Below are 9,360 nucleotides of genomic sequence, written 5' to 3'. Positions count from 1 at the left end.
GTGTTTTGCATCGACAAAGAGCGAAGTCTTTAGCTGCAGTGACAAGTGTCTACATTATTTTTTTTTCTCTGATGGTTGTGTTTTATAAATCCTCATGGTCGGCACGAGTAATGCAAATAGTGATCTACAGTGAGCGTTTTGGTGCACTAAATGGCTGGGCAAATGCCATCAAACTGCATAGGAATATTTTCTACTATCAAGGTTAAGTCTCGACTTAAAGTTAGCATGAGCCAGGCATGGGGGCATATGCGTGTCATATTTTACTATGGGGGTAAGGTCAGGTGGATCACATCAGTTGTTGAATCACAAACACATTTCTGCGGAGGGAGCTGGTAGGAAGGTTGGGTTGCTCGGTCAATGGCCAGGGTCAACGGCGGCGTGGTGTATTCCGCAAATATGGCCGACTGTGAGGGCGGGCACAAGCCGGCGTGAGTAGGTTAAACGTTGAGTTTTATAAGGGCACCACGGGGGTGACCAGCCCCTCCCCACCCAGCCCCACCCTTCCCACCCTCCACCCAGCCCCACCCTCCCCACCCAGCCCCTCCCCACCCTCCCCTCCTCACACAGCCCCTCCCCACCCTCTCCTCTCCACCCAGCCCCACCCCTCCCATTTTTGGATGCACGACGGACGGACGAACACAATAATCCCCTGTGGACTGGTGTAACCAGGAGGTTCCTACCAGTAAAACCTGCTAGGTTGTTAGGTGACCAGAAGATGGCAGTACAGCAAATGGGCTTGTGAACTCAGTTGTGAAGACCTTGAGTGGGTTTTCTCTCGATACTCTGGAATCTTCCGACATGCAAACACACCTTAAGAAGGAATTAACCTCAACGTAAAATTATAGGAACCCCCTGAAAAAAGTCATGAGATGCGGGGCTTTTTTTGATAGTCAGTGAGGCGATGTCTCATTATCCTCAGAGCAGTAAGTAACCTTGGTAAGCCATTCTCACACTTCAAAAAAGAAATCTAAATTCATATAAAACATAATTTACCCATAAGTAAATAACTTACACGTGACCAACTATGAATATAATGCACAATAAAAAATCATGCAAATCTTACCATGCAATATTTAGAACAAAGCTAACAAGTTATAAATAGGGAGTATATGATGAATGTTGCCTTCGATCATTGCAATGCAATTAAAATTGTATTCAACGTAATAATCTAGAGTCAATCAAGGCAACACAACACAAAACATTATGGCAGTATAGAAAGTGGATTTAATCAACATATACAGAGCTCTGAATATTACCCCTTTGCATGTGTGGGTTTTCTCGAGGTACTCTGGCTTCTTCACCCAACATCCCAGTGCAAGACCCTCCTGATAAAGTCTTCACTCAGTGAGGCTTGCCTGGATAAATATAGGGCATAATAATAATTAGTATTCTTATTACAAACTGCAAATTTCGTATCTTTCCTTCATACAGAACAGCCTTGATTGTCTACCATTCAAAAACCTCAATAGAAAGTGTAGAGAAGAGCACAATTCTAGAGTTTGCGAATTGAGGTGTACCGCAATCAGTTCATATTACTTGCCGTGCCATGTGGACTAAAAACCTGAGCTTTGACAAAAAAGTGAACAAATAATAATCACGGGTTAAAAACCGGCTATGGATTATGCTGAGAAAAAAAGTAACATGGTAAAAAAAGAACGATTGAAAATTCGAGACTTGTTGACTTATGAAAAGTAAGTGTGCTTGGACAGGGCACATCTAGAAGGAGTGATAACCAATGGATGAGACTGTCGACAGAATGTCCACGAAAGGAGGGAACATACATGAGAGGTCGATCACTCTGGAAATGGAGTGATGAGATGACATGACCATTAGGATTGACAATAACATTGTGAAGCCTTAATCTACTGTACCGCACAGTGGCCATACTCTCATCCAATCACTGTTGGCACAAACAATTTCAGTGAATGGTTTGTTTACAAGCAAGCCATATGTGTTCGGCTTTTATTTTAGAATAGATGTATTTAACATTGTGTGACATTAACACTATGAGTTACAAAACACATACAAAAATAACGTACCTACTTATTGAGCACAGAGCATTTGACAGACTACACCGATATATTTAATTCAATAATTTGTCAAAGTGAACTACAGCCATGCCTTGGGGAAAATGCTCTCATATATTCAGTCATGTTTACATCCTGCTTTTTGGGCACAGCATCAAAAGCTTTCCAATTCCTCAGAGGCAATATTAAGCGCTGTCTCTTTTAGCATTAAAATATAAAATATATCTCATGATTGCCATTCCTTTGTATTTCAAGTTGGTCATATTCAGTGCTCCTCTAGTAAAACGTATCCAGTGCCATTATTCGTCACGAATTGTGATGTAATAAAAAGTACAATCAAGTTAAATCAGTATATGTGAGTGTTTTTTTTTCTTCTGGGAAATAATAGCATTGAACTGTCTCTCATGACACAATTACAGAGCTATAATGCCTCCATTGCGGTACCCACGAGACAACAAATATGCAGCTGTAATGACCCAAGGGCAATTATAATCATGAATGTGGCATTTCATCTGCATGACAATTACAACAAAATTACAACAGTCCTCCAATTTCTGAGTGGCCTATTATACTGCTGGATTTGATGAATGTAGATGTTGGTGTTTTTTAATGATGCTGAAAGTATACCTTCAGATACTGTTGCCTTTACAAGTTAATTTTAGCCAACCTTGAAATATTTGTTAGAGGTTGATTAAAACATGTTTGCTAAGCAATTGGGTGATGACCCATAAACAGGCCATGCAACACTTTTATGTTACATGCATGGCTAGCAATAATTACAGTAATTATGATTTTTTTTATATGGGTTCTGAGTAGGGTTGCCACCTCTTAGATACAAAAAACGGGACATAGTATGAAAATAAGAATATATTACAATATTGGATGCAGGGAGAACTACATATGCATTCAATTCAACGTCTCAAGTGGTGTAATATTGAGTAACTGACAGAAAGGGGGGCTTTTAATGTCTCGGGAACACTTACAGCTTTCTCAGGATAGCGACCTTAAAGAGGGGATAATCTTGGGAAAACCAGAACAGGTGGCCACCGTATTACTGCATTGTGTTAATGAAAGCATACTGAAAAAATCCTCATTCTTATGCAAAGACAAATATCCCTCCCGTATGGCCTTAATATATAACGGACATTAGGTAGTGCACGCACCCAATGCTATCACTCACATGGTCGTAAATGAAGTACACACAGCGGCTTTCTCTGGGCAGGTGTGGTGGCACAATTCTGATCTCCTCGTGGTGGCAGACTCCCGTACTCCTCCAACGCTTTGGAGAAAAAGGGTTGGTGGACCACACGCAGATTACACTATGTAACACAATTTTTGTTCCTAATTGCTTATGCTTAAAAAGTATAGAAAATGGCTATTATTCCCCACAAACTTTGCTTTTGTGACCAGGACAGTGATATTTTGAAATTTACTTATTTTCAATGAGAAAATGGGCGAATTTGTGTCTTTTCGTTCACATAAAGTCAGAAAAAACAACATATGAATCAAAATTAACATGTATTTATATTAAAGTAATACAAAAATGACGACAACAAATTTAGAAGTGAGTAGTTTTTCGAGATTTACGATTATACTGTAAATTACTTTCACGAATCAGCCGCCAAATGTCGTCTACCATCATGTTCTCGTTATATTGTCTCACACATCTTACCAGATGCTTCCACATAGTACTTTTTCGCTCTTGTCTTGATAAATTGGCCGCAGACATAGCAAAACGCCTGATGTTTGCAGCCTCTTGATGCCATCTCAGAAAAATGCAGATATGTATCCACTTAGGCAGCTGGAACTAAACTGAACTGGTGGGCTTAAGGCCCCCGTATTTATACTACTATTTATATTACTGGAAAGTTATAGAATGTTCTATAAGTTACTCCAAGTTTACTCAGCACTGAATCTATCTGGAATGTTCTGGAAAATACGTACATTTCTAAATATCACTGTCCTGGTCGTAAAAGCAAAGTTTGTGGGGAATAATAGCCATTTTCTGTACTTTTGAGGCATAAGCAATTAAGAAATAACACTTACTACCCAGGAACAAAAAAAAAATACACAGTGTTATTTAGTGAGACTCCTGTACCTGCCGAGTAGATGGCAGTACAGCAAATGAGCGTGTGAGTCCGGTTGTGTGCACCAATGAGTGCAAACCACTCCTTGATATGAAATAGTAACACAATAATAAATAGACATGGAATGTGGCAAATACTGTATGCGAAAATATGATCCTCCTGAAAATAATTTTTTGAGACTCAGGAATGCTTTCCTGGATAAATAATGCCTGAAATACCTACCTCGGTCGTATCCAAACTTATGGTGTCATGTGTTCACAAGGGAATTTAGCATCATAACAACCGCCATTCGTCACTCAGTGGCAGTAACGTCACCACGGCGTTTGTGCCAGGTTATGTGCATGTTAAGGCCATGTGAAGTGTCGAACGCCCGCTGACAGGTCACGGGACAGACCCAGGTGCCATGGGTCGACTGAGATAACTGGCCGATGCACCACCTATGCCCTCTACTGTGCCAACTTGCTATGTTTTAGCCACCCGGCGCTCCGCACGTTGTTGTGAGCGTCGCTCCTTTGCCATTCATTCTTGCTGGAGAGCGACTGCCTCCAACTGCCCAGGAGCATCCTTCACGTCTTCCTCCACAGAGGCCGATCTTGATACCACTGGTACCAGTCATCGGCAAGTCCACTCAGCTCCACAGCCGCGTGTACCACATTACTCTGTCTCTTCTCTCGCCAGTGCCGCACCCATTTAGCCCCCTCTATGGGAATGCAGATACATGACCCAGCCAACGCAGCCTTTGCCTGCTGGAGGAGCTCACCGATGGGATTTTGTCCAGATCTTTCAAGGATTTGTCAGTTTCTTACACAATCCAGCCTGGTTAAACCCAGGATGGATCGCAGGCAGGCTTGCCTAACTGTTTCTAACCGGCAAAGATGTTCCATTAGGGGGGGGGGCACGTTTTGCAAGCATCATATACAGGAACACACATGCACGACTAGTCAAGACACACCTGAATACTGTTGTCGTCAAACCGCCCACTAAGTCCTGCCTAGTTTTGATGTTGAGTTGCTTATGAGTTATTTTGGGCAGCCACAGAGTGGGCGGGCTGTCACGTATGGCTTGCTCTAGCCGTTTTCTTAGTTTCATAATAATATGAACGAATAAGTTCAATTATCCAAAATGTTAATCTTTTTCAGCATTTCATGCAGCTGTGGAATCTTTTTTTTTACACCGACAAAAAAGATGAACAGTAGAGAATTCATCTAAATGGGTTCACACTCCATTATAAATTAGGTTCATATGAATGTTTGTGCAAGAAATCCATTTCACTCTGAAATATATAGTCAGTGAAGCAATTTTATCAAGGCAGCTGATAAGTAATGACTCGGTCTAATCACAAACCCTACCACTTGCATAACATTGCATGGTTAAACGTATGCAAAATATAACCGTTCAGGCCAACATGACAATTTACCTTTTCTTCACTTTATTCGGTATTGTAATTTTTTTATGTTGCATTGAAATAATTGTTCGCTGCATTGTTATATAATACATATCTATATGTGTTGGTATTTTAACCAACCATATACCACATGGCCAAAATGGATTTTTGGATCAGATAAACCCGCGTAGGTTCTGCACTAAAGGACATGTCCCTCATTATGGGTGACAGCTGAAGATAAACACATCTCTTGAGGAGGGAAGCAGAATGGGGAAAAGATAATAGCGTGCCCACAATAATCATGATTCTAAACAGCGCAACATTAACGTGTCATCTCGCCGAACTCGAACTCAGTCAGCAATCAATTTTTTTTTCTGGAAATTAGAGATACTTAGTACCTGCTGCAAGGGAGATCTCACTTCAATCCAAGGTACACGTTGTAAATACATCCGAGTTATAAAAAAAAAACGTGGAATGCCCTCTTTGACCAAATCAGATGGAATTAGTCCAATGACATCAGATCTTGGAAACTAAGCAGGGCCGACTGGATATACAGGGTGCTTCAAAACAAATGTTAACACTTCTGAGATTTTGCAACAATACCACAAGAAATGTGCCTCTGGGCTTTGGAGACCACCTGGAGAAGATTCCAGGCATGTGTTGAGAATGATGGCGAACAAGTGGAGACTCTTTGACTTTTTGAAGCTATTAACATACATTTGTTATCATGTTATATTATCCGTTCTTTTTCCATTAAAAACAATAGTCCCATATGAGTGTTAACATTTTTTTAAGCACCCTGTAGTTTGGATGGTTGACCACCATGCTTATACATACAGGTCCATTAGGCGTTGTGGGCAGTAGAGGGCAGAGCAGCAAATCCCTTGTTCTACACTCTTCATCCCACCAAACCCCTCCTTACACACCTCAGCAACCCGCACCAATCCAGCGTTTGTGAAGAATGGTTAAATGTCCGTCACAGCCTGCAAAGCATGGGGATGTCCTCATTTTGCAGTGGACTCACAAAACGGGCAGTAGGCCTCCATGTATGAGTAATGCCATGTACAGTATATTTGACTGGAGTAGTTCTCGTGGAATATTGAACATGCCAACTCCAGTTCGGGATCAACTCAGCCAACACAATGGAAATATGTTTTATGGCAACAAACATATATAGTGCCTGAAATAATGGTAACTTCTTAAATTTAGAAGGTTAGGTAATTTGTAAGATGGACCAGCAGGTGGCGTGAGACTAACTGACGGTGGCGTGAGACCAGTGATGTTGGTGCGGGAAGCACAGACAACGGATGGAACACTTAAGCACCAGGCGTGCTGATGACACCCTGAAGAACGAAACCAACATCAAAACGGTTTGCCTACTGAAAATGTTATTTTAAACACTACTCCGAATGACTCATAGGCCGATTAAGGTGCATCTGTGGCAAGATGTTAACTACCTCGCCTGGTTTCCAGGAGGTCGTGGGTTCAATCCCGACCCTGACGCCTGCTGTGTATTCGGAGTTTGCATGTTCTCCCCGTGGTCGCATGGAGTTTTATCTGTGTCCTCTGGCTTTTCCCTCCAGATTTAGAAACATACGTTTAGAGTATTTGGTTGCTATAAATTTCCACATGATAAGCCATTTTGTTGAGCTATCATTTGTGGCCAGGTCGCTTCTGAAAAAGAGAAATATAGCTCGGTGGGCCTTACCTCGTAAAATAAAAATGGTTAATAATTGTTTTTATAGCAGAACAAATATATTACGTTGTGAGATCGATTGCCTCTGTTCGTTATTTATTAGTTCCCCAGTAAACACGCAAGGTTTGGGTCAACGTCATGTGGCTGGAACTGTTGGACCATATTTGACCCACGTTAGGCCAATTGATTGATTAAACAGTAGTATCGCGATTTACGCCCCCCAGTTTTATGTACCTTCGCTATAACACTACTCAACTTATCGATTACCCAATCCCGTTTTACGCACTGCGGTACCTAGCCATAACGTGCTCGAGATTTACGAACTTTTTGCCACTAAGGTCCAACAACTTTGTTTACGATGCACGGCGACATAGAGGCGCCAAATGGCACCCAAGCGTGAGCGTTCCTGACTAGTCGTCTCTGTCATGTGTACACGTACTTTATTCATATAGTTTCCCCCCCCCCCCACCGTGGCCATGACGACTATTTTTGTGTGATACAAATATAAACTAATTTTTTATATGATAAACAACTAATACTAATTCATACAGTATAACAAGACAAGGTTAAAACATCTTAATATAGCAATAATGTGCGACAATCCTTTGCCAATCAGGGGGGGCAGGGTTACGTTCCTGAAAACTGCCGTGGTTGGCAAAACCACGGTCGGCAATATTAAGGCGTTAAGGGAAATATGGCATTAGGGCAAACATGATCGAAATAATTTACCTTTAATAGCGAGGATTGAAGTCCATGGTGATGACGATGAGTTAATGAAAGAGGGGCTTTGTCCACCCTCTTGGTTGGATGCCCTGGGGATCATGATTAAGGACAAAATTAATGCATGTAAATAAGAATTAAAGGTCAAGAAACGCAGAATAATGCATAGCAATACGACAACGTCCACACTATGCGAGAGAGAGAGAGCGTTAGCGGTGGGAATAGAGCGGTGGTGGGACCTGGGAGGTGGCACACAGATGCGGGTGATTTGAAATGACAAGTGCCGGTAGCCGTGCGAAACCACGGTACACAAAACTCCGTATCACGGTTAGCAAACTGGTATGTCTAAGGAAAACCGTGGATACATAAATACTGTGGATGCAAAAAAACGTGGTTTGATTCAAGATTTATGTACTTGCTTTTCACACCGATTGTTGTGCAGTACAGATGTAGGTTCTGTACCACGTTATGATCCACCATCCCATCTTTTTAGCTTCGATTTACGTACTTTAGATCTGGTTTTCAGGAACACATTCTGGGCGTAAAGACGTGGGTATTCCTGTATATGCGTCCAAATCCGAGCTGATAAATCTATTATTTTGTCTGTATTGGTCCAATTACCATGGGCAAGTAGCAGTGGGAAAGTTAAATCAGTAGGGCTGTTTAACGACAGGAGGCGTTGATAACTCCGCACATATCGATTCTTAAACTCATAAAGTCACAACACACGCATCAAAAATTGTTCGTGTAAGAATCCAATGTGTTATACAAGTTGTATAAGTAGTATGCTTACTCTAACGGGTCCACGTGACCTATACAACCACCAGAGGCCGCTACATTCACCAAAAGTGGAACAACAAATTCTAGAAAGCAAATCACGACCACGACGAATTGTGGCGATTCGTTTAATCAGCCCTAGAAAGTAAAGTATATTGTGGTGGGTTCTGCAACAGAAACCTCTGTTCCGACCACGTTTTCTATGCACAGGCTGCCCGCTCTGGTCCACACTTTAGACAACTCTAAAGTGTTGAGTTTGTTATTGATGTATGGCAATGTGGACGTATTCCATAAAGAGAACTAACTGACGAAAAATATGCCCTTTTTAAGGGCCAGAAACTGATCGATCAGATGAGATCTTCGGGTGTATCAACTAAATATTGCTTCCGAAGCCATATCGTGGTTAGCAGACCTCAACATTGCCATTTAGTGCCTAAACATTTTTACATACGCAAGAATATAATAGTTTAACATGTAGGCTTTCGCGACCAATATCACCCATAATAGAGGGTTTTTGGGTTAGCTTGACGAAGCTAGTTTAAATTATTGGCGAAACGTCGTACTCAGATTGTAAATGTTGTGGCTTGGCTCTCCAACACACCGGTGGTGCTGTACTATTGACGAATTGGCACGTTCTGTTTATGTAACAACCCTTACTAGATGGCTGTG

This window comes from Lampetra fluviatilis, chromosome 5 (assembly GCF_964198595.1).
Source record: "Lampetra fluviatilis chromosome 5, kcLamFluv1.1, whole genome shotgun sequence".
NCBI lineage: Eukaryota > Metazoa > Chordata > Hyperoartia > Petromyzontiformes > Petromyzontidae > Lampetra > Lampetra fluviatilis.
This window is presented reverse-complemented; position numbering follows the sequence as displayed.